The sequence below is a fragment of the Lissotriton vulgaris genome, chromosome 3_2, assembly GCF_964263255.1.
Source record: "Lissotriton vulgaris chromosome 3_2, aLisVul1.2, whole genome shotgun sequence".
NCBI classification, from domain to species: domain Eukaryota; kingdom Metazoa; phylum Chordata; class Amphibia; order Caudata; family Salamandridae; genus Lissotriton; species Lissotriton vulgaris.
This window is the reverse complement of record NC_141690.1, coordinates 154,632,153-154,658,806: the sequence shown is the minus strand read 5'-3', so window position 1 is coordinate 154,658,806 and position 26,654 is coordinate 154,632,153. Positions and strand designations below refer to the sequence as shown.

Genomic DNA, 26,654 nt, shown 5'->3' with positions numbered 1-26,654 from the left:
TGAGAAAAAAAGTGGTTTTGTCAGAAATAACATAGGCAAAGACACCCAAAAGGCAATTACTGACCTGAAATCGGACACATCCATCATAATAAAACAGGCGGACAAGGGGGGTGCGGTGGTCCTTTGGCCCCGACCCATGTATCTCAGCGAAGGCCAACAACATGTAAACAATAAGGATTGGTACAGACCTTCTAAAGAGGATCCCGTCCTTATGATTCAGGGTAAAATATTGCAAATCACTCAAAGAGCCTTGGATGAAGGCTTCTTGGGACCAAAAGAGCATGAATATCTTAACAAAAAGTCACCGAGAACGCCAATTCTCTACTTTTTACCTAAAATTCACAAGAATGATCGGACACCCCCGGGCAGACCCATCGTGTCCGGATGCGACTCAGTCCTTGAACCGATATCTAAATATATTGATTTTTTCTTGAAGCCATGCATAGAACAAGTCAAATCACATCTAAGAGATACGACTGACTTCATTAACCGAATAGAGGGACACTCATTTGATGAGACAACAGAATTGATGGTGACACTAGATGTCGCTTCCCTTTATACACAAATACCTCAGGATGAGGCCTTAGAGGTCATTGAATTATACTTAGAAAAACGTGAGAGACCCCATCGGGTCCCCACGGCATTCATTGTGGAATTGGCTGAATTGACTCTTCGAAGCAATTATTTCAGATTTGAGAGTGACTTTTACATACAAATCAAGGGGACAGATATGGGCTGTCCTTATGCGCCGGAGCTGGCGGTGCTTTACATGTCCCAGTATGAGGAACGATTTATCTATAAGGACAACCCCTTTTCACATCACATGATTCACTGGTTGAGATACATAGACGATGTCTGGCTCCTGTGGCAGGGGAGCCAGATCGAACTTGATCACTTCCACACATGGTTGAATTCACGACACCAAGACATCAAGTTTACGATGAACTCAAGTTCCAAAGAGATGACTTTCCTGGACGTCCTAGTAGGTACCGGTGCATCTGGACTGACGGCCTCTTTGCACAAAAAACCAACAGACAGGAATACAATCCTGCATTACAATAGCTCACACCCACAAAGTCTCAAAGATAATCTACCCTATGGGCAACTGCTTCGAATAAGACGCAACTGTACTAGTCTACAGGACTTTGAATCACACGCCACAAGATTTTGTTCAGAGATGTCTGTCAGAGGATACCCAAAGAAATTGCTTAAACATGCCAAAAATAGGGCCAAGTTTACCCCGAGGGACACACTCCTACAGGTAAAAGACAAAAAGCAATCAGATCAATTAGTTTGTGTGACCACGTTTGGCCAACACACTAATCAATTTAAAAACATTATTCGCAATAATTGGCATTTGTTGGAAACAATCGAGTACCCTCTGCCCAAACCGATCTTTGCAATGCGAAAGAACACAAGCATTGGTCAGCATCTCATTAAAGCAGACACCCATATCCCGCCGCCCAAAAGTGACCTCATATCACAGTGGAACCTCAAACCTATCAGTGGGCACCACAAATGTGGTAACTGTGTGTCATGTTCTTCTACAATTGAAGGGGACACCTTCACTAATCACGGCATCAAATGGGTACATGATGCATTCACAAACTGCAAGACAAAAAATATCGTTTATGCAGTGGTTTGCCCTTGTGACAAGGTTTATATTGGCAAGACAAGTCAAGCCATCAATGCACGCATCACCCAACACCGATCCCGGATCAAAAAACGAGTCATGACTGCACCAATGGTCGAACACTTTGTAAATAACCAGCACACTGAAAACGACTTTAAATGGACACCACTTGTATGGCTGGACCCCAAACGCTACCCTAATGTAGAAACTATGTTGTTATGCAAAGAGGCATACCTCATACTGCGTTTTGATAGTGTGAACAAGGGTCTGAACTCCCTTAGTGAAATTAATAGAGCTTGACTTCACTGTTGGACTTCAATTCCCACAATGCAACAGTACTTTCCACTCTTCCTATTGGCTGTTAGCGCACACATGTTTTTATTGTCTCTAGCACCGGCAGTGCCATGGACAACTAAACCCTGTAGGTGCCGGCAGAACTTATAACTCAGTATGCAGCCTTAGCAGAGCCCTCCGTGGCGATTTTTGGTGAGTGCCCAAAACCCCCCTTTTTCACCTGCCATTATATTTTGGCTTACAGTTAACAATTGCGGTATCTAGCGCTTAGTTGCTAGCCTCTTGTTTTCCCCTTTTATCTTATAGAAAGGACAGCGTTCCATTGCAACACTGGTCCGACCTCAGCGCCCGTGTTGACTTCCTAAAAGTAAGTGTTCCCATTGAAGCGGTATCGCTTCTGTGCTCATTTTTTCTACCGCTTAGACACATTTTTCCAAATATCGATTCCTTCGTTTTCTGTTCCCACAGAGAATACAATTTTGAAAATAATCCTGCTACCGGCCCACCGGACTTATCGTCAAAAAAACCTAAGGTACAATTAGTCTTTCATACCATAACCCCGCAGCGTGCACTATGTCGTTTTCAAACCGGTGACATTAGTTCCTTTCCTTGTTACAGCCCAGACCCGCCTGACCATAAACGCTATTTACAAAATCGAGGCCACACATGCTACAACGCTCAAGGTATGCCACAATTCATTGTGGACCACTTTGCATTTCAGTAGAATGGCGTTTAGATGAAGTTTGCTAATACAAACTTTTCATTTTTTAATCTCCTTTTGATAAACAGTTCACATGGACTTAACCCCTGCCCTGATGAAAATCCTGTAAATAACGAACAGGATTGGAAACGCGTCGGCATTTGACTTCAGGCATTTTGGCATTTGATTTCAGACATTTGCTTCAACACCAAGTGATCATTTACAGAAATTAATTCAGTTGACGAGCAAGGAGGTGTTTGGTTCAAAAAACACTCACCCCTATTTTTGTATTTATAATTCTAGAACTGTGAAATGTGTATCTGTTTTTTTGAAAAGTACTTTTTTTGATTTATTGATGTCCATGACTGTTTGATTTAGTACAATGTGTTTGCTTTAAATTGTTTCACTGTAAATATATACACACTGTTTGACTGATTTCCATACGGCTTGAAATGAAGTTGATGGTTTTCTCTTTGTCTGCTCTTTAAGATGTAAATTTTGCAACTTACGTATTGACTCATTGACAAAAAGTTTTGTCGAGATAAACTAATAAACTTTGGTTTATCGTCACTCATTCATTGCTTGCATTATTGCAAATTGGAGGCATAGGCACATTTTTTGGTTTTCCTAGTACAGACCCAGCCTACCCTCCCTCCCTTTGGGTCTAGCCACCCTTGTGTGTTAATGTAAATATGTAATGGCATGAAATTGGCATTTTTCCTCCTCACTTTACAGGGATATAACACAAACTTTGTCCTTTCCCTCTTTACCAACAATAGTGTTACGACCAGGAAATGATTTGAAAACATCTGATCAAAAATTTCCTCATTAAGTGTGTGTGCTCTATGTTGTATGTCAGTGAGTCTAGTGTGTTTTTTGTAAAATATTTTTATCCCACTATAAGTACTGGAATACAGCTATAGTATGTCACCTGTAACTACTGGACATTTTACCTATGGATATGTAGAGAGAGACCACCAGAAAAAAAAATTTGTCTTCTTTCCTTTACAGGTTGATCAATAGACAACGTCTTTTTTTGCTAGGTACATTACTTTTACCTGCACTGTAATTTTTCCTCACTTTTATTAGAAAATTCTGGTATTAGTTAGAGAAACGTGAGTAAGGTGGGGATTTGTGCACCCCGTCCTGAAGAAGGTGCTTCTGGCACCGAAACATGTCGACGCACACAAAACGGAGGTAACGCGCATTGTCAGCGTAGTGACCTCCCACCCTCATTTTTAACAGCACCAGCCCGGGGGCTTATTAAATAATTTTTAGTCACCCCATGAGCCAGTTTCTTTTTAACTATCACTATTTCCCAAACCCCACAATACACTCACATTTATTCAAAATACCCCCTCACCAACACCACACATAGTCTAACAAGTGCTCCCACGTCTCCGTAGGTCGCAGTACGCCGTACCCCGTAGAGGGGTACGATGACCCCGACGATGAAGCATGACACCAAGGGGCCTGTTGGTGTGTGAGGGGACCTAAAAACAAAGGTGTTCCCCACTGTGGAGGAGACACCCTTAATCTCAAGGAGTGGATTCTAACTGTTAATTTAAATATACCCAGGGAGAATGAATTTATTCTGATTTTATTTTCTCCCCCCCTCTGATTGTTAATTGCACCCCTGAAATCTATATGTGTGTGCATGTGGCATCGCAAAATTTGCGATTCCTTAAATACTATGGCAAAATAAGGAATCGCAAATTATTGCGATTCCTTAAATTGCGATTTTTTGATACATAGGAAAAAATGCAAAAAGGCCGTTTGCGAGTCGCAAAGGCAAAAATTCTCAGAATTTCGGCCTTTGCGTCTCGCAATAGCCTTGATACATCTGGCCCTTAATCTTTACGGATAAGGTTGAAGATGTTAGTGAGACCAGTTGGACGGCCGAGGATATTGATGTAGTGGATACATATGTCGCCAAACCTCCTGACTGCTGTCCAAATTTGTTGGTTCTGGCCGCCGCTGATGAGAAGCAAGTGAAACCCGGGATATGTTTTGTACTTGAGAGCCAGGTTTCCTGCAGCATTACAATATCAAATTGGGAGATATACTAGAGGTAAGGCCATTTGTGTTCCAGGAACAGATGCCAAGAGCTGGCACCCTTCCTCTGATGTCTTCTCCCGTTTGGTGAGGGCGTCATATCTCTTCAGGGCATATAAAAAACGTAAGGAACAATGTTCCTCTTACTAGTGCGTGGTTTGAATGAGATGCCTCCTTGTGCTTGCTTCTGCCCATTCCCCCATACTGCGTGGGTACTTATTTGGCGCGCTGTTTCGCTGGGAGTTGGCAGTGGTAAGTGTCCTAGGCGGATGATTCCTTGGGGCTAAGTTGCATCTGCTTGTTGAGAACACTGGCTCCAAGCCGGTTGTCATTGACAGCCTATCCAATGGTAGCTGCCAAGTGCTGTTCTCCCTTTTTATCGGTGATCTTCCCAGCGCACTCTTTAGTACACTGCAGGGGTTGGCCTGTTGCATCGCTGGTTCAAAACTGTTTCTTCTGCGGAGTGGCGAGGGGTAGGCTGGTCTTTGTAGTGGAACAAGCTTGATACCCCAGTTCTTGAATTGGGCTGCTTCTGATGCAATTAGGTCAACAACGTCACTAGAGGACCAGGTCGTCCTGGTCGCCTCCTGGCTGTTTGCATTCGGAGCAGGGAAAAATTCAACCGAAAGTAGGTCGTTAGAAATTATGCCCCCCAAGGTGGGGACGCATTTCATCAGTTTAAGAATGTTGCCTCTATTCAGCAAGTCCTGCTGCCCTTTCGATGTGTATTCCGGGTGGAAGACAAGAATCTCAGTTAGGTGTATTTTGCTACCGTCTGCCTTCCGTTGTGCATTTGCAGCATGGGCATGAGCTGCTACTCCAAAATCGAACAGAGCTTTATGCATTGCTGAATTTCTACCATCACCAAGCGTATTGGAACTATGAGTTGGTACTTCGGTTGGCGTTGCTTCCTTGAATGTTGTTTGCACCTCTCTTGGCCAGGTAGTCCTTGAGTGCTCAGATTCGCTGGGGGGAGAGTGAATAGTCACAGTTGTCATGAGTGTGGCCCTAGTTTGGTCGTCTTGCGTTTGGCTTGACGTGGGGCCTGTAGGTGTTTCCCTTACCCCCTCCTTAGTGATCAGTGGGAGGAGTTTTTTAGTTTCTGCCGAGGTTAGATGGGCCTGGTTGGTACGCTCTGCGTAGATGGACGTTTGATGAGAGGCTTAACTGATAGACGATGTCATTGCTGCCACTTGGCATTCAGTAACCGGCTCCTGCTTTGCGAAGGACTCAGTGGGCTGTGTGTGCTGGCTAGTACTAGTCTCCGGTGTTATATGTGTGTCTAAATGTCCAAAAGAGTTAGCGACTAGTTGAACTTGGGGCCCTTGACCTTCCTGATGGAGCAGGTTGCGGACTTTATTTTGCGTTTGGATTGGGCTGGTAGCTGCTGGAGTTTTCCCTTCTAACGGGTCGACCGTATTTGTGATCTCAGTGTGTTTTGCGGTAGTTCCAGAGAATATAGGGAAGAGTTTATGGTAGTTGTCAACAGATTTTGCTTGCGTCCTTTTCTTTTTTGTTGTCGTCTTTGTTTAGCATTAAGTTTTTTGGGAGATTCCAGACTCTTCTGGGACAATTACTCATTTGCGGAGTATGTCTGGCCAGTTGAGTGTATATCAGATGGTTTGCTGCTGTTACCTTCTGCGAAGTTAATGGTGCCGGTTTCTTTGAATGCTTTCTCTGTCCAGCGACTTTACGTCCCCTATTAGTTCAGTTAACATTAAAGGCAGTGTGGCTAGTTTATCTACGGCCTGATTGCAGTTGCAGCTTAGGTAGGTATTTGATTGTGCTCTTTGTATCAGGTTGTTAAAGTTACCTAGCTTATCGTCAATCCCCGCGGTGAAAACTGCCAGTGTGTTGGGGAGGTTAAGTTGAAGATCCATTTTGTCCGATTGATATTGTAGGGCTTCTACAGCTAACTGAATTGTGTTTAAGAGGGAGGTTCAGGCTCCGGTGTTGTGATCTTTTCCCTGCACTCTCTCAATTGCAGATTGGGGATACGCATTTGGCGCAGTGTTGGTAGTGTTGTTATCAGCCACAGGTGGCTCTGTGTGGGTGGCTCTGTATGTGGGGGTGGGTGGCTTTGTGTGTCTGGCTCTGTGTGGGTGTAAATGCAATAGGTCATGCATATGAGTGCGATTAAGCTATTGGCATTGTAAATGACAATACCATTTAACAATTACGCTATTGTCAATGTAAATGACAATGCCATTTATTGATTTAAAAAAACTAAAAAAACTTCATGAGCAATGCCAATAGCTCTACCTTTAATAATGCCGTGACCATTGCATTGTAAATGCTTGTTATTTGCTGCGTTCTAGATGCAAGTTCTTCAACAACATGAACTTGTATAGATTTTTTTGTGTTGTTGGTCCTGCAAAACGTTTGATCAACGTCCAGATGTAGCAAAAGTAGAGGTAAACATTACTTGAGAAAAAAAAATCGGATTTTGCAAATTCCATTCAAATGTATAGCAGCCTACCATCACAAATTTCAGAATCTACAAGACAGTCATCAATGAAATACCTCAAATGAGGCATTTGGCCTAATCTCTAATGATGACATCCTAGCTGACCCTCTTCTAGTGCCTTAAATAATTTGTGATGAGTCGCCACTCTGTCTGCCTACACATTCTAAATTTGGCAGAAACCCAATGACAAGATTCCTCCGACAGTTTACAACAGTATAATTGTGTACATTTAAGGTGGGTTTTTTTACTGCTTGATCTCTGGAAGCAGAGTTTTGTCTTTTACATGGTAACTGCTGATCTATTTCCCTTTTGTACAGCACTGCAATTCACATTCATAGTAAATAATTAGAATTTACTAACAAATCAAAAATTGGTATACGTTTCTATTGGGTGCTTAATCGCTAGTCTTTGAAAGTGCGGGATCATTCTATTTTGTTTATGACAAAAAAAAAATCAAGAGTACAGCTACACGTTTCATGCTATAAATATATCCTGCATATTTATAGTATAAGAACATCTATGGGCGCTTAAGGGCTTCTATGTCAAATAGGGTCCCTGATGGCTTTAGCCCTCTGCAAACTAAAAATAGCTTTCAAATCAAATGGATTTGCGGTTGATTCATATGTCAAACATCAAACAGAAATTAAATTGGACACCCAAGTTCTATTTGCAGCTGGCAAAAAAGAAAAAAAAACACAAAGATTCTCTACAGAACCACAAAAAAAGCGGTTTAAACACTGTTGTGCACCAGGATTGTTTTAAAAGCAGTCCCACAGGGATGGGATTAAGTGTTTTTTTTTTTACTGAAAAAGTTGGTTCCATTTGATAGACAGATCTTCGGTCAAAGAAATAAAATAGCTGGGTGTAGGCATGCTAAAAAGGTTCTCAACTACAGATACAACTGCATGGCATATTGCAGAGGTTACACTGAGCTATTAAAAATGCTGTAGGTGAAGCGGCACTTGAAACTTTCAACTTCTTATTTTAGTTTGCTTGGAATAATTGTTTCACCATGCACCTAATGCCTGCGTTGCAGGAAAGCCAGACATGTTTGCTTTTACAATGCTTGTTCTGAGACGGTGTACAATTTGCACTTAGCACGTGTGAATATAGAAAGTACTTATACGTTTTTATTAATAAGCAGTGCTTTTCACCATGCACTTCCACTCAAAGTACAACTTTGGTAGGAGCTGAATGGAGCCCGAGACACTTCCCCCACGAGTTCTAGTTTCTGAAGTATTGCTCAGGTGAGGGAGAGGACGTCAAAAGGAAATTGGGGTGAATCATAATCTATATTGAGGACAGGCGAGGGCATCAGAGGGGCGGGACATTTATGCTCCACCAAGCCCTGGTTTCTGTTGGCAAGGGGCCAATAACAGTAGTGAATCAGCGATTACGTTCTCTTTACCATAACGTCCTCAGGTCGCTTCCTGAATCTTATTAATCATGTAAACTTTTAATTAATACACAAGTTGGTTTTAGCCTGGTTCACAATCAAAATAGCTTTAAGATACTGTAATAAAGATTAATCCTCAGAATAAAGATTAAAATGAAGTATTTATTTGTAAGTCATATCCACTCAGCATCAACAAACTAGACCTTAGTCTTCTCAGTTCAGAAAAGACAATGCCCTGCAAACATTCTAAGTTACATAACATCACATTCTGTGATGTCATTAGCACTAACAAGAAATTTCTCAAAAAAACCCTAGGTAAATACAAAACATCCCCTTTACTAATAAAAAAAATAAGAAAATACAACTAAATAATTGAAACAAGGAAGAGTACACATAGTGATCAATTCAAATCATAGTCTTTAAATTTTACTGGCAAGTTTCTAAACCTACCAGAGTATCTTCTTGAACATTCTGTGTTATCAGTCTTAGCTGGTATATTATCTTGCATTTTTTTTTCTTTACCACAATCGGGGTCCTTCATGCATTTCACTAACCTCGACATACTCCACGTGCACCCAGTATCAACTTTTACAACACTCACTTGTGCTGCCTTCCTGTTTGGACCTTTGGGGGAGTTGGACCCTTGCTGTGTTGCTGCCGGGGCTGTGTGGACGCCGCAGGCGCTGTGTCTGCTCGCCGGCGAGCCGCTGACCTCCTCCCTACCGCCCCCTTAACTGCTGAGGGTTACAAGAGTAGTCTGGGCTTTCCGCGAAGTGGGACGCGCGCGGGAAAAAGTGCGGGGCTAAGCCCGGTCAAAGGGCGGGCCCTCTGAGGCCCTCGTAGGCCAGTGTAGTCTGGGCTGGGCCTACTCTCTTACGCCTGTATTTTACTGGAACTGTGGACCTTGACACAGGCGACGGACATGGCATCGCCGGCTGTGGAGGGACTCACTGGGAGGGTGGCGGGAGCTAGAAATGGGACATTGGACAATTATTTCTCCAGGGTCCCGGGTGATGGTGATAAGGAAACTTCCTTGGCTGAGCGCAGGGCAGAGAGTTGTCGCTCTATCGAAAACATGAAAAATAGGCCCCTTATCGACACCACTTCTCATCTTGTCGCCCAGGAGGGAGGCTCTCCAAACATTAGTGAGGATCCACTATCTCAGGATGGTGTCCCTCTTCTATTGCGGGATTTTATTCCCAATCCCTGTTTGCCTCCCGACCAGGTTATAAGTGCCTCCCCCCTTCCCAGTCTCAGCTGTTCGGCTGTTGATCTAATCATCCAGAGTCCCACAGCAGTAAAGCCAAAGAAGACCAAGCCGAAACAAGTTGCTGTGGTAGAGATGCATGGCCCACCTCCAAGTAAGAGAAGAAGGAAGTTGAGGGGAGGGCAGGGCAAAGCTAAAATTCCCCACTCTGATTTTGGGAAAGCTTCAAAGCCCGTTGCCATTCCTGATACGGTAACAGTGGAGGTGCCAGAATCTCATCCAACTCTGCCACTACGGCTAGTACTGGCTCCATCTACCGTGGGTACCAACATCGCAGACCATGACAATACTCCTGGGGACCCACTACCGAATGCATTACCTCCCGTCACTTCGTTAGGGAACTTGGAATTCTTACTTAGGTCTCTGCTCCTGCCCATTAGTGAGAGCATAAAGAAAGTCGAGATTAGACTTACCATCTTGGAGACTGCCATAAGTAGTATGGTTACCTTAGCCAAGGCCCAGGTGACTGGGGTTGCTCCGCCCGCAACCGCCTTAAGGCTACCCGCTACTAATGCTCTAACAGCACCAATCCAGCCCCCCAAGTTGAAGTCACAGCCCCCTGGTAGGGCCGACCCTGTACACCAAAGACCGCCCCCTCTAAAGCCTCCAAACATCCCAGTGGGTGACTCCCAGAGGGGATCGACAACGGCCCCCACAGGAAATACGCGGGAGGAACAGGGAAGCGCCAGACACATTAGAGTTCCAGCGACCAAAAGGCCACAAGTGGAGATACCTCCACAAGCGGTGCCTTTTGTGGTCGTCTTGACAGGGGTCCCGCCGTTACTAGATAACAAGAGAGAGGGCTATGCTCAATTGAAAAACAAAATAATGCACTGGTTACGCACTTTCAGGCCCATTTCACATAACATCGACGGGGAGATAGTGCATGTCAGGCGGCTTAACTGGTTGGGTAGCAGATGTAAAGATATTGAGGGTGACCTGGTGGTGGTCAATTTTAGAGACCCGCGTGCAGTGGATTACATATTAAATTGGCCCACTGGAAGCGGGGATAATTGTATCACCCCACCGGCTCTGACATATTTTTACCCTAGATCCGTGGTGCTTCCCCCATCTTTTACAAATGGGTTGTACCCTCCCCATGCTAACCCTCCGCCATTATATAGCAATAGGTATGCCCCTCATGGCCAGTATCCCGTCCAGACGGTTGACCTTTTTGGCTGGATCACGGCACTTCAGAGAAACAGCAGAAATACCAATAGTAGAACGGAGCACTTGAGGCCCTTTACCCCTTTGGAGACAGGCAACAGGTTCTCATTGCTATCCGGTATGGAAGATTGCGAGTGATGCTCACAGACTATGGGGGAGAGGGTTGGCCGACTAAGTATGGTTAACCCAATGGGCACTTATCTTGAGGCACCAAGGGTGGCAAGAGGAAATGACAATAGACAGGCAGGTCCCTTGGTAGCCCAAAGCTCGGATAGTAGCATCACTAGAGCCACTACGGATGTACCGCGTATAGACTCCATAGTTGGTAGCATTGTATCCCCCAAGCCATCTACCTATGTGGATGCCATTCCCATGACTAAGGAGGGGGTAAGGAATGGGAGTAAGGGGGCTCCTGGTTTGGCTCCTATAGGTCACAGGGTTATACACCTGTTATCCTGGAATGTGGCAGGGTTAAAAAGAAAGATGGCTCTACCGGAATGGCACACATTCATCGAGAAGTTTGATGTTTGCCTATTCCAGGAAACCTGGAGCCTGCTCCCACTACACAAATCAGGCTACACTACATATTCTCCCCCGCAGTAAGTAATGGGAAGGGCAGACCCGCGGGAGGACTGTCGGCTTGGATCAAAATTGATCTGGATTGGGATATTGTTATTCAAGATTCAGCGTGTAGGGACGTCCTACACCTCTCATCCAGGGGATACGCTGAGAGGAGTAGGCTTGAATTATTTAATGTTTATGCTAGAGGGACACCAGGGGACACTTCCTCAGTAACCTTAACGAGTTTAGACTTAGCAATAGCTAAGTGTTCCCCTTCTGCTAAAATTATAGTGGGCGGGGATTTTAACTGCACGTTTGAACCTCTTAGCGGGGATGATCCCTTGGGCACTGAGGGAGAAGATTCTAGATGGTCTATTCCAACCTTGTCAATACCCCCTATTCGAAAATGGTCAGCAAGGGCAATACAAATTAACGCCCTTACTAGGGAACATAACTTAAGAGCACTCAACGGTAGGACTTTGTCCGACAGGGTTGGTGTAATGACATTCAACAGGCTTAATGGTCCGTCTAGAATTGATTACATCTTACTGGACGTTAGATTGTGGAAAGACCTAATAGATATGGAGGTGGTGGCTACACAGGATAGCGACTACAACCCCCTCTGCACCAAGTTTAGGTGGGGTAACCCAAAGGGTGGGGGGACCAGTGCTCCCTTGAGGTTAGCCAAAGAGGTTGTCCCCTAGAATAGTAACCGTAGGTTGAAATGGGACAAGGCACAATTAAAGGAAGAACAACTTGGGAGTATAAAATCTCTTGTGGTAGATCTGACCTTGGACTTGGCAGCACGGCAACAGGGGATGGGACGTGCCCCGGAACCGCCCATTGCTTTTGATACAGCCTACAAAAATACAATAGAGCAGGTGAGCCAATATTTTTCAACCAAAGGGAAAAGCCGTAGAGCTAATAATATACCTCCCATTTCTAGTAATCCCTGGTACTCGGCCAAGTGTAAGGGGAAAAGACAAGAGCTAACAGCTGCCCTACTCAAAAAAGATCCCTCACTAGTTAGAGCGGCTAGGAAGGACTATTTAAGGGTAGTGGCACAGGCCAAACGAGAGTGGGAGGAACAATATTGGCAGAATTTAAACTGTGCTGTCACCATGAGGAATCCAAGGTTATTCTGGGACCTTATTAATAAAGCTAGGCAACAGAGCGCACAGCCACTAGCCACCCACATAACAAGTCAGCAATGGGTAGACCACTTTTCGGCACTATATGGTGGAACTGAAATCGCCCCTTGTTTAACGGCAGCCAGGGGTAGAGAAGGGGAACTTATAAGGGATCTTGAGGATCCATTTTTGCCCTCGGAGGTACTAGCGGCTATCAGACATCTTACCCCGAAGAAGGCAGCCGGCCCGGATGGGATACCGGGGGACCTTTTGATAAAGAAACCTAGGGCTTGGGCCGAACTAATTGCCCTTATAATGAACCTCATCGACAGGGGTCATCCCGTGCCAGACTCTTGGAAGGGCGCCGAGGTGGTCACTGTGTTTAAAAAGGGGGCTAGAGAGGACCCTGCCAATGATAGACGTGATTCAGAAAGTGGTTGGCAGGGTCATTATCTCAAGGGTTGGAGACTGGATGGAAGAGGAACAAATCCTCTCCCACCTTCAAGCAGGATTCCGCCAGAAGGTGGGCACGATGGACCAGGTCTTTCGCTTTTTGGGATCTATTGGAAGTCAGTCACCATCAAAAGGGGTAGCCTTCATATGGCTTTCATCGATCTCAAAACGGCTTTCAACCTGGTCCCTCGAGCAAGGCTATGGGAGACGTTGGGTTTCCCTGGGTCTCTTTTGAGTTTTATTGTAAGGCTCCACGAGGGGAATTATGCGAGGATCAGATGGGGCACCCAGGGCCAGTTGACAGATAGGGTGCCCGTGAGGAGGGGAGTACGCCAGGGATGCGTTATGGCACCGACCCTCTTCTCTCTATTTGTAAATGGAGTGGTGGATCATCTGAGAGAGGAAGAGGTGGACGCACCATCCCTGGCGGGGGAAAGAATCCCCACTCTACTCTTCGCGGATGACACCATACTGATCTCCAAATCCCTGGTGGGACTTCAAAGGCTCCTACACCGATTCAGCTCCTTTTGTATAGATAGAGGACTCACTATTAATACCTCGAAAACTAAGCTCATGGCTCTCTCACCCTCCAAAAGATTTAGAAATAATTTCACGCTCAATGGGGCACCCCTGGAGTTGGTTCATTCATTCGACTATTTGGGGGTGCGGGTAAATAGTCGGATGAATTGGAAGGACCACCTGGCTAAAATGTTGCTCAGCCATAAAAGAGTGTCAGGGGTGACAGAGAGCATCGGGAGTCAACGAGTAAACCCGTGGCACCGGTCATGGCAATCTATGAGGGTCAGATCCTTTCCGGCTGCACTGTATGGCTCGGAGCTGTGGGGGTTCGAAAATGTTGCAGAGCTAGTTGCAGCGGAAAACAAGTTTCTGAGGGACTTGGTGGCTCTCCCTGTCTCCACCCCGCTAATTCCTTTGCGGCTAGATCTGGGCAGGCGATCCTTTAAAGATCTAGTGCGGCTGCGCCCCCTACTGTTTTGGGTTCGGCTGCGAAGGACTGGGGAGCTCGCCAACTATGCTGCCGTGCTGAATGAACTAATTTTGCTGGACATCGGTAATAAGATCGGGTGGTTGAGCAATGTGAGGCAGCTGGTGGTGCAACTGGGCCTGAGGGATGCGTGGGCGAGTCAAAAGCCACCTCCCAAACCAGTGATTAAGAAGTTATACTGAGACAGGGTTCAGGCAGAGGCAACACGAAGTGGGGTTGGGGGGTTTACTCACAGAGCAGTTCTTAGAGTTTAAATGGTCTAGGAAGTTGGAACCCTTCCTCGATCTCATAGCCAAGCCCCTGGATAGAGCCCTTTATTTAAAACTCAGGTATGGGACCCTTCTGGTGCACGAGTTCACCTCGGGGTGGTCCAACGCTGGTGGCTCTCCGCGCCCCTGCCCCAAAGGAGTCTGTGGCGCATTTACTTTTTGCCTGCCCCGCTTACAAAGTTGCTAGGAAGGTTTGGCTGAAACCAGTATGTATGGGGTTGGGTTTGAGGTGCCATAGAATGGACTTACGAGTTCTCACCACTGACCCGTCTTCCTCTGCCATGGTATGCGGGGTGGCCAAATTCCTGAGTAGTGCATGGTTGACTCGCATTAGGAGGATGAAGCAACACTCTCCCCAGCCAAACAGTTAGCTGGCCCCTATTGGTTGAACGATATGTTGAGATTAGTACGGCTTTTGAAGTCATCCCAACCATTATGCAACAGTGTACTGATGAGAATGCTGGTTGGGGCCTCATAAAAATCACTCCACGTGCTGTATAATGTGCAGGTTTCACTTTACCAAGGACATTTTATTGTGCTAGGTTTTATATAATGTTCTTCATTTCCCTTTTTCTTTTAACCAAATAGTAATGTATAATTGTATAAAATGTATTCTTTTATGGTGAAATTTTTTACCGAATAAAGATTTATACTACTACTTTTACAATACTTTTTAATAAAGGAACTCATGCCCTTTAAAGTATATTTGGGGTTCTTTACCAAAACTTTATCTCCAATATTCCATTTCCTAGTTTTTACATGCATCCTGGAATCATATCCATTTTTGTACTTATGTTGATAATCAGATATCCTGGAACGTCTCTCTTCTAGGGATAACCCTGAACTAGGGCACTCAGGCAGCCAACTGGGATTAAATTTGGAAACAGCCATTCTACCCCTCAATGCTTCAAAAGGAGATCTTAAAGTAATAGCATAGGGTGTAGTGCGGTGTGCCCACCAAGTCTCTCTCAAAATACTGCTAAAGGAGAACTTTGTGTTAATAGCGCGCTGTGCACAATCTTTAACAATCCTGTTCATCCTTTCAGTTAAGCAATTGGCTTGTGGGGAGTACAATGCAGTCTTTTGATGGATGATATTATTGTCCTTAAGAAAATCACTCATCTCATGCGATGCAAATTGTACACCATTTTCAGAAACCAAGAATTTGGGTACCCCTTCTGAAGCAAAAACTTCTTTAAGAAAATCTAAAACAATCCTAGTATTTAAAGAAGCAACACACTTGGTAACAACCCACTTTGACATATAATCAACCAAAAGGATTACATGGCGTTCATAAGAAGATAGTAAATCAAAGGGGCCCATGATATCTAATCCAGGTTTAGCCCGAACCTAATCAGGTACATCAACTGGAGATAATGGTGCATGATTAATTTTGCGGGATTTATCACTCTCTGCACAAGTCACACACTCTCTCACCACATCCTCAATCACACGATCCATTCCAGGCCACCAATATCTTTCTCTCTCACCCGAGCTTTGGTGAGGCTCCGACCAAGAAGGCCTTCATGGGCAGTGTTAACAATCGTGTTTCTAAATTTAACTGGTGGAATAACTCTTTCACCTCATGAGGTTTCCGCACGTAAATGAAAGTTCATCCCTCACGGTCCAATACACTTTGAGATCTTGCTCAAGAACCTTATACTCCGGCCAACCCCGATTGATCCACATTCTCAGTTTTGCCAGTTCTTCATTCTTGTCCACAGCATCTGACCACTCATCTTTGGACAAGGCAGGTTCAGTCATCCAGAATACACCAGACTCACTTATTCCATAAACACTCTCAACCTCACACACTGTTGCTTTCTTTTCAATAGGCAAACGAGAGAGACAGTCGGCAGACTTATTGTTCGAACCGGATATGTACTGTACTCTAAAATTATATTCTTGTAAACCCTCACTCCAATGTTTCATCCTTGCTGTGATATGTTCACTGGGTCTACACAAAAATATCTGTACCAAAGGACGATGGTCTGATCTCACAAGAAAGGGAATCCACCAAAGATAAAACTTTAAATGTTCTATGGCACAAAACACGACCAAAGCTTCCCTCTACACACATGAATAATTTCTCTCTGCATCTCCGAGTGCTCTTGACGCAAAAGCTACTGTTTTCTCCTCTCAGTCGACCATCTGAGAAAGTACAGCGCCCAAACCTTTAAGGCTAGCATCAATGGTCAAAATGGTTCTCTTGTTGACATCAAAATGTCCTAAATGTGGGCATTTTACCAATTTCATTCTTGGTGGTATCAGAAGCAACCTGACAATCTTCCGACCAAGAAAAATGTGAGCCTTTCTTCAATAAAGTTCTAATGGGTTCAGTCACACTACCAAATCCACAAACAAACTTAGAATATAACTCTGCAAGTCCCAAGTATGACCTCACTTGTTCTTTGTCAGTAGACCTGGGGGCATCTCTTACACTCTGCGCAAGTTCCAACTTTGGCTGTATCCCTTCACCGGAAATGATGTGTCCCAAATACGACACAGTTGTCATACCAATGCAACATTTTTCTTTTTTCACAGTCAGTCCATTGACTCTTAACTTTTCCAAAACTTCTAGCAAAGTATCACTATGCTTCTTCTCATTTTCACCATAGAGCAGAATGTCGTCCTGAAAGAACATTATGTTTCTTACACCCTCCAGCACCTTCTTCATGACCCTCTGGAAGCATGCTGATGCCAGTCCAAATGGCATTCTTAAAAAACAGTATGCTCCTAGAGGTGTAACGAAAGAAGTAAGGTGTCTCGAATTTCCTTAATAATTCCTAACTTCAAAAGACTATCCAACTCTTTTTTTAGCGGCTCCATCATCATGTTGGGTACATTTCTGACCTTATGCACGCATGGTACTGCATTCTTCTTCAGAATTATGCGGTGCTCAAAACCTTTCAGACAACCAAGATTACCTGTGAACACCTCAAGGAATTTTTTTAAGTACAAGTCTTGCTGATCACTCGGTGTGCTGACTAACATTACTTGATCTTTGGGGTCCTTAGCACAAGGATTTAACATTATTCCCAGGTCGCGTTGATGTCTCCATCCCAATAAATGATCACCTCTTTCCGCTACATAAATTTTACCAACTGTCTTCCTGTCTTTAAACTGGATACAACCCTGAACATAACCCAGCACATTTATTTTTGCACCCCCGTAGCTAGCTGGATTTATGCCAGGGGGATTTAAAGTAGTGCTATCCAAACCTACTATCCCAGCCTTGTCGCCAGTGTGATAAAGATGAATCCTCAGAATAAAGATTAAAATGAAGTATTTCTTTGTAAGTCATATCCACTCAGCATCAACAAACTAGACCTGTCTTCTCAGTTCAGAAAATCCAATGCCCTGCAAACATTCTATGTTACATAACATCACATTCTGTGATGTCATTACCGCTTACAAGAAAGTTCTAAAACAACCCTAGGTAAATACAACACCCACCCACACAGAACAGATCTTCTAGCCAGTGTTTTTGGCATCAGTGTTGCAAGTGTAAGCTGTTAAACGTCATCAACTAATGAAGTAGCCATAACCAAATATTAACAAATCGTAAATACATTTTAAACACATTTGAATTAAAGCCCTGCAATCGTATACCTCTCGGTTTCATGCTGCGTTACTTTGTAAAATATCTTTCGTTTTTATTAAGGATTCCATGTACTACCCACAGCTCTGAGTGTAACAAGCCCTAATGTGACATTCCTAGTAGCTATAGTAACGTCAGGAAAGACATAGATATAGTTTTTACATTCTATCTGTCTTGGTCTAAAGCGCTCCTTTTATCCAACATGCAGCTGGGGTTGGTGCCTCTTTGGATATCTGCTCACTTTTAACTTTATTACGTTCCTGACAATGATGCAAATTAATACAATATGTAATACAAAATGTTCTTGTTGGCTCTTAACATGGCACTGAATGTCAGTGGCTTCCCTCAGGCCAGATCTACTACAATAGACAGATTCACTATGCGAATGCCACTCATCACTTTCGCCCGAGACCTCATAAAAGAGAAGACAGTAGTGCCTTTCTCCATTGCCACAAATGTCTGATGCCAGTGGACTGCACAACTGCGTTTTTCCTAGTAGAACTACTGTAGGATTCAAAGTCCCTGGTGCTACATCCATGGCAGAATGCTCTCATCAGTTTATTGTTCAAGCACACACAGTAGGCTATCATGTACAGGAGATCAGTGTCACAGTTGTTCTGAACAATGCTGTAAATGATGCCAGTGTATTTGTTTTCAGAGTGTTTTCATTCTCAGGGATGGGGAGAGGAGGTGCAACACCCAACGGTTTGGTGTGCACCCAGATTCATGTGTTCCCAGATTATAGGAGCTTGCACAGTAGGACCTTGTAGCACCCTGGTTCGCATGGTGACCTCTATGAAGTCTATGCAGTTGTGAGGATTAGCAAACCAGTGCCCCGGAAACAAGGCACTGCTGCTCGGTGTACTCGGCCATTTGGGGCTGTGTACGGCTTCCTAATCCAACCAAAGGAAAAGCACACTGATACGTATGGTCTTGGGATAGGTTCAATAGGTTATTGTGTGTCTTTCGCTATATTGGTGAGGCTGCGTAGAAATCATGTTCACAGGTGTTCAAAGCAGATCAGGTAACGTATTCACATTTTTTTATAAGTGGCGATCAATGTTTATAAATTCAGTTTGGGGGGAGATTGTGGATACACTGTAGGCAGGTGTATTTTTAAAAATTGACCGATACAGTGGGTATTTCAAAAGGTAATGGATTTGTGGCATGCAGGTAGAACCCACTATTATTCGTGGCAGTGTGTGACAATGTTAATTTGACATTATTTCTTATTTTTGCCAGGCCTTCCGTAAGCTTCTTACTTGTGATAGAGATGTTTTTTGTTACTGATGTTCCCCCTGAAGAAGGTCGATTAGAAATGCATTAGGGTGGAAGAATAACTGATCAGTCTTATGAGCATCTTAAACGAAACACTAAACGCAAATTGCACAATTGTTCAACTGTGAATTAAAAAAAAAAAACAGAGTGCTGATTTTCACTTGCTTTGGCCTTATGAGTTGAAGTACCATTACTTAAATAAATGCTCCAATTAGAATGGGTGTATTTTTCCTGAACATTCTTTGAATGTCATTTTTGAATCTTAATTAAGCCCATGGATGTTTAATTGAGCATTTGGTGCAACCATGGACTACCCCTAGCATCAGGAGCAGCCATTTCGGATTTTTGTTATGTGTGTAAATTAGGCAACACACACTCTGTGGTAGCACCACAACAAAAGTTGTTGAATATGTGAGACAAGGAGTGCATTGTTAAAAAAAAATATATGGAAGGCAACTTTAGTTCCGAGACAAATGGCAGGTGCAGTTTAAGTTTAGGCATAAGGCTGGTGCCAGAAGCATTAGTGTCATTCTGCAAATATATAAGCAAAGGGCAGTGGCGGCCGCACTATCTGGGGCAGAGCTATGGGGGTATGTGAACGCCCGAACACCCCAAGTAGCAGAGAATACATTTTTACGAGCTCTGCTGGGGCTTGGACCAGGCACTCCTCTAGTGGTGCTCTAAATGGAGCTAAATGACATCCCAATATCGGAAAATATAGCCCTCAGGCCAATACTCTGTTGGGTTGGATTGGTAAGAAATCTTAAGGCTGCAGTTTACCTGGAAACCCTACAAGAAGTTACAGTCGGTTTTACTTGCTGGGGGTCACACATGGTCATGCCATATACAGAAACTTTAAATGAGCTACAGATGGTGTCCCTGTGGTAAGCCCCCAGTAGAGCCAAGCAGGATACTACAGACTGCAGATCTGATTAAAGAACGGTATCATATATGCAGATAAAAACCAAAACATCTGCCGTTGAAGCCAGGTTCTATCACAAGCAATTATTTCAGTAACACCTATGGCCCACATTGCTCTGAATACGTGGATGTGTTATATCCTGAATGGAGGCAAACCCCAGTGGGTATTCGACCAACCAGGAATTATTTCATGCGAATCCATATGCTTTCTGTTAGACTTGACCACTGTGATTGAAGCTTGGGAAAAGATAGACAACCTAACCCACTTTATTAGGTTTCGGCTACCGTCCCACTGCGTGAGCAGTGGGTGGGCGGAGCCGAAATCTTTTGTTAGTAGTATGGGGGCCTGAACATGCCCCTCTTCTCCATTGGTTGGCCTCGTAAATGCTGGCCAACCATTGGAGGAGAGGAGCGTCACTGAGTTCAGGGCCCGCCTTGACGCGATTCGGGGGCGTTTCCGTGTCTTTTTTTTAAGTCACGCCCTCTCCTCTTCCCATTGGCTGGCATTTTACCTTCCAGCCAATGGGAAGGGGAGAGCACGCAAACACGCCCCCGAATCGCGAAACGACCTGTTGCTCTGCTCCAGACTTGCCTCCCTGCCTCCCGCTCTCCGTGTCCGCCCCCCCTCCCGCTGTTGAGGACTCAAGCTCTGCTACTCCCCTGCGCTGCACTGCAGACTCACTTGCCAGCAGAGCTGACTCACATAGTAAACGGTTAAATCTGTCTTCCTCGCTCTGAAAGTCAGTGGGTGTTCCAATTTTACGCATTCTGCGACTGCCCTTGCTAACTCCAAGCCCTGGCGCCGCGCGCCAGTGGCACAGCGCGGTGCTGCTGTCAATCATTACACTGACTCACTCTCTGTTGCGGTGCTGCCGTTAATCATTACACTGACTCGGCGCTGCCGTCAATCATTACACTGACTCACTCTCTGTCGAAGACTCGCGGGGCGTACTGGCCCCTCACAGCTCAGCGGAGGTTGCTACTGGCTGGTGTTGCGCCGTGGGATGGATAATAATGATCGGATGTGACCTCATCACGTCCGCCTGCACAAGAAGTGGTCCCTGTTCATTAGAGTGGCGGGGGGCTCAACAGAGACAGTCAGTGTCGGTGACTAGTCGAGTGCCTGCTGCCTCAGCCTGCGCATACTTTTAGCGGCCGGGCGGGGACGAGACCGTAAGACAGCATCATCGACTCACCTGCAGTGACTCACTGCCTGTCAGTCTCGGCAATGGGCCCGCGCATCAGGCAGATCGTGTGATCCTCCTCCAGATGATTGCGGGAGAGTCACGGCCGCCATACCGCCGGCAGTGTGAGACAGAGAGAGATAGAAGTAAGTATAAATGGCCAGGTAGCCACCACGAACGTAGGTTGTAGTCATGTGTTGTGAAGTTGTTGTCAGACACAGTTGCAGGCCAGGGCTGGTCTGTCTAGTAATCCTTCTGAGGTTTATCTGCAAGAAAAGATGATCTGAATCCAGAATCTGCAAGCCGCAGGGGAAGGCTGCTCTGTCTCGTGACACCTTCGGTTTTTCATTGGGCTCCTCCACCTCATTGAAAGCACTTAGTTTAGTAGTACGACTTGGCCAGGCAGCCTGCTGCCACTCAGCACTGACCAAGTTGTAGTGTGCGTTGTCAATTTTTGTTGTCACACACTGACACACACAGCGTGGAGCCGAACGCACGCACTGCAAGATCTTTAATTTCACACACAGTTGCAGGCAGGGCTGCTCTGTCCCGTCATCCTTCTGAGGTCGGCAAGATCTGATTTCAGAAGACCGTTGTAATCTGCAGGCCGCAGGACTGCTGTCTCTCGTGACACACCTTCTGAGGTTTTTAATTGCTTGGGCTCCACCTCATTAAAAGCACTTAGTAGTAAGTACTTATTGGCCAGGCAGCGTGCTGTCACTGACTTTGTAGTGTGCTGTTGTAACTTACTTGTTGTCACACTATGACACAGTTGCTCCTCAGCAGCCCAGCAGCACACCAGTTGTTCCTGTGCAGCGGCTGCTAAGCCACACAATCTTGTCCGGCCAGTGTTTTCTGCGGCGGGAGACTTTGCACCGAGGTGCTGCCCGTACAATTGGTGCTCCTTAAGTCACCTCACAAAGTAAATTGTGCCTCAGTGAGGAATCTCTCTTTTCTTCAAAATGTGCTAGCACCCCGCCAGTCCTGCTCGTCCAATTACTATCAGCGCCAGCAACGTTAATTCAGCACAGTTCACGAGGTCTGTGCCTGTGTAGTAGCTGTGACAGCCCATAACTTCTGAACACAAATGTGTGCAGGGGCCTCCCTGTTCATATGGGCAGTGTGCGGGCTCTGCATTCACATTACGATATGCTATGCAAGTTATTTCATTACTTGTTCTGTTTTGCAAGAAATACAATGCTGCATGGCGGTGATGACTTCTACCACTTTTAAACACTACGAGGTTAGATTTGTTAAACCAGCCATGGCACTGTGCATTAAATCAGATGACATGTATGTGGTCAATTCTGTATTTTAATCTTTATGGGTTATGTGGCCTCGCCTGAGACAGCCGCCTACTACATTAGGTAGAAGCTTAAGCAGATAGCTGTTGCAGATTTGAACGTATTCCATGATGTAACGCGCTGCTAGCTCCTGTTTAAAATCGCACAGTTCCTCAACACCACCCGGCACTACACTTTTTGATACTTGGTGAGTTGGTAAAATGTTTATACCTGGATGGAATACAGCTCCTAACGGCATTTATGCTATTTAATTGATAGTGATGTATATATATTTTTAGGGTTGCAACCCTCTGATGGAAAGGTGTACTTTTATTGTCTCACTGCACTAGCACTTTTATATAGCTGAAGAATTGGCCGACTTATTTTCCTTTGGAATGGAATGCAAGGTTTAAACACTTTTGCTGTTTAGGGGATTGCTCTGTATATGTTTTTATCCGATGTAGGTTTGGTATGGCCAATGTTGTTAGTTTGTAGTTTTACAATTATATAAAATAATTTGAGACTGAAAAAAACAAAGCATTAATTTAGGCTCTCTCACATCACTGGGTGTTGGGGGTACGCGATACGTTATAGAGCCCACCTTAAATGTTCCTAACAGAGATACCAGAGATGTTAACCACCTTTAACCCTTATGCAGACTCACTTGGCTATATTCCAACCAAAAAGCTGGATGACACTATATATGATAAGTTCTGTTTGTAGGATTTGCGGGATCTATATATGTAGATAGATATAATCTATATTTCTAGCTATCTCAAGAGCAACATATACATATATATACATATATTTATTTATTGATTGAATTCAGCGTTGGCGTTCCTGGCGCTGTACACAGAATACCAGTCGTTTTTGGCTCTCCCCTGTGATCGCTTGCTTTTGGAGGAGTACAGGAGTGCTAGTGGGTGAGCCCCCAGTTTGGTAGCCAGGAAGAGGATTAAGGATGGCAGCTGTGGGAGGCCAAGGTCACACAGCGGGCGGTTTTCGCGACTGCCAGCATGGGGTCTACGCTTTCCTAGCAAGAAATGCCTTACCCAGGAGACTGGCGCCAGGTGGTGACTGGGCACTGCGGACGCCAAAGCCGAAGCAGTGAGGTCAGTCTCAGCATACTCATCTTTATGCATCGGTCCCCTTCAACCTCGGTTCATGTGCCTGGTTTGAACTTAATTCTGCTGCTGGTTATTTTAGACATTGAGACGATTGCCACTGGCCCGGTGTTATTTTAATTAATTTTACTTTCACCTTCGGCGCCAACTGCTGCATTGAGACAATAAAGCCTGCATGTGCATATCAGTTTTTTTGAAGGACAGTCCAGAGGCACTATGAGAGTGGTATTCCTGATTGGATACTGTGCGCAAACTCTGTGGATAACATTATGTTTCAAGTTCACACTTGGTGCACAATTGGGCCCCGGGATGAGGATGACACACACAGATATTATTGTCTAAAAGTTTACCCTTGTGGACATGAGAATAAACTACTTTCAAAACATTTTGGTGTTCAAATTTCTTTCCTGTACTAATCTATTAGTAAGAATACTTAAAATAAAACGTATGACGACCTGGCTCATTAGAACTGGGGCTCAAATGGGATTTCTAATTCTTTCTGGTGTCCTCATCCTACCGAAACATCAGTTTTATTAACCATGAACATCATGCCCACTGACTGTGCTGTTATCTATAAAGCCAATCCCCTTCCTGACCGCACCCTTTATTATTATTACCCTCCGATATACTCTTGTTCTACTATTGGCGCTTTAATCATATGCCATCACTACAAAAAATAGTCAATTATTTGTGCACCTATTAAAATGTACTGTGATCTTAAAATCAGCCTAAATCACGTGTCTAGGCAACGCTAACTCCACATTATCCTCTGATATGGTAAGATAGATTTCCTCTTATGTGTCTTCCAAACAATATTGCACCATCGGTACCATGGATTCTTCACACACTGACAGTGCTCTTTGCTCCCGCACTCAGGATATATAGACTTTTTGGCATGAAACGTCCAGCATTCCTTATCTGAACAATGGCACCTTGCCACCAGCATCAACACAGAGCCCTCTCAAGTACCCGACTTTTATTCACATGGTCTTCAATGCTCAACTTTCCTTCACATCTCATCCATTACACAAGTCTCGTCACTCACATGCACTGATATGTCCCACCCACGATGCTCGGGTGCATTCCCAACACTCTGATCGTTGTCGTCCCGTCTTGCTTTCTAGAAACAAACGATAGCTTGAGTCCCGGCACTGCATCCATACAATTACTATTGTGCCTAATCCAGAAACGCTTCTGGGCTTTCACAAGTCGCAAAGCAAGCTCTCCACCAATAGCAGAGCGGACGCATTCGCTCTTGCGCCTACAAACGGCTAAGTTCAGTCTGGCACTTGCTTTAGAGAAAGTGTTTTAGCCAATATTTTCTCAAACCTCTCGCGCAGCAACTGTCACATAGACATTTCAACAACAATACTGGCCTCCTTCAGGTCAGGGATGATGTGGTCTACTGCCCCAGAGCAGCCAGTACGCGCCAAGCGTGTCAGAAATGTGTTATTGCCAAAGTCAAACCATAATGTTCTACAGTAGACTTGTTAAACAGGATACATTCGATTGCTACAACATCAATGGAAGTCAGGCAGTCATAAAGGCGATAAAACCAACGGTAACTGCCGGCCTAACATTCTAAACCCAACTTGAAAGTTAACATTCCTTACACTAGTAAAGCAACAATAAACAAACAAGACTACTTGTAACATGACTTCTCCGATCAACACAGGATGCCCGTCCCACGTACCCAAAACAATAATCTCTCCTGACCCTCAAACACTTGAGACTGTCCATAAATCACAGAAGTAACCAAATCGGTACTCGTTAAAACATCAGCATTTCAAACAAACAACACACGCATAAGCCTTAGAGAATTAGCCTTTAACCAAGCTAATCAACTCCGCGCATAATGTTTCCAAGTGTTAATTGAGTAAAGCGCCATAAGTATCATTATCACCCTGTCCACTCAATTACCCGCACCAAACCCGCCATCAAGGGCTCCATTCGGCAAGACGTTTGCCCAAAGCGTGACACTGACATCCCCGGCATTCAGAGAGGTTTATACAGATCATACGTAGTCAACCAGGGCATTTTTGAGTTAAATATACAGGTTAACAAACCCAGGACAAGGAAACATCGTGCCCAAAAGCCCGTGATGTGCAGTCACAGCTGGGATTGGATGACTATGCTTTCTTCTGACATCCGTGTCACATGATCTATCAGAAAACAACCTATTGTGTATTTCACCAGGTGACTGGACCCCGCCGCCCAGAAATACGAGAGCACACAGCGTGCCGCATATGACATACCTCTCCCGGTACACATTAGAGTCACTTTGTCCATGTCTGCGGGCACCGCGGGCTCCACCTTGGCCCGAGCAGGCGGGGGCGGGCACAGCGATCCGGCACCTGACTGTGCAGCTTCTGCCTGGATCTGGCCTGCCGCAGCCTGGGGAGGGAGGCCGCGGCTTCCCGTAGAGAGCGCGAGACACGCCGGTTCTTCTCTCCCTACCAGAGGTTCCTTTGGCACATAACGTACCTGGTACGTCTCCCGCCTTCCGTCCGTTCCTCTCACTGAGCGGCGTCACGGCCAGAGGCCGCTGGAAGACCCCTGTGACCCATGCGAACGGGACCGCCGTTGGCGAGTAGACTTCCGTCGACAAGAGCCAACCGGCCCGTACATTGCGTCACAAGCGCGTCGCTTCCTGTGCCCCCTCCTTCCAGTACTCCTTCCCGTGCAAAGCTCTGGCGAGACTTCCGCCGACGAGACCCACCCGGCTTGTACTGTAGCGAGCATCACGACCGCCTCGTTTTCTGTTTCAGGCTCCTCCGTGAGCTCCATCAAATGTATGTTTGCTGTAATGTGTACATTGTACTTATAGAATACTACTCCCGGCGAAGCCTTAAAGCGCTTTATTGC

General features: G+C 45.0%; 1 protein-coding gene across 2 annotated transcripts in view; it reads right to left on the bottom strand.

Moving 5' to 3' along the window:
• The window catches only part of KIAA0232 (KIAA0232 ortholog), a 438,560-nt gene extending 412,147 nt beyond the window's left edge, over positions 1-26,413 (bottom strand). The window contains exon 1 of one of the 2 annotated variants that reach the window (XM_086964120.1): positions 26,045-26,413. The gene's annotated coding sequence lies outside the window, so the exon portion shown is untranslated. The remainder of the gene's footprint in view (positions 1-26,044) is intronic. The other variant, XM_086964119.1, reaches the window with a different exon arrangement.
• Positions 26,414-26,654: the final 241 nt, after the last annotated feature.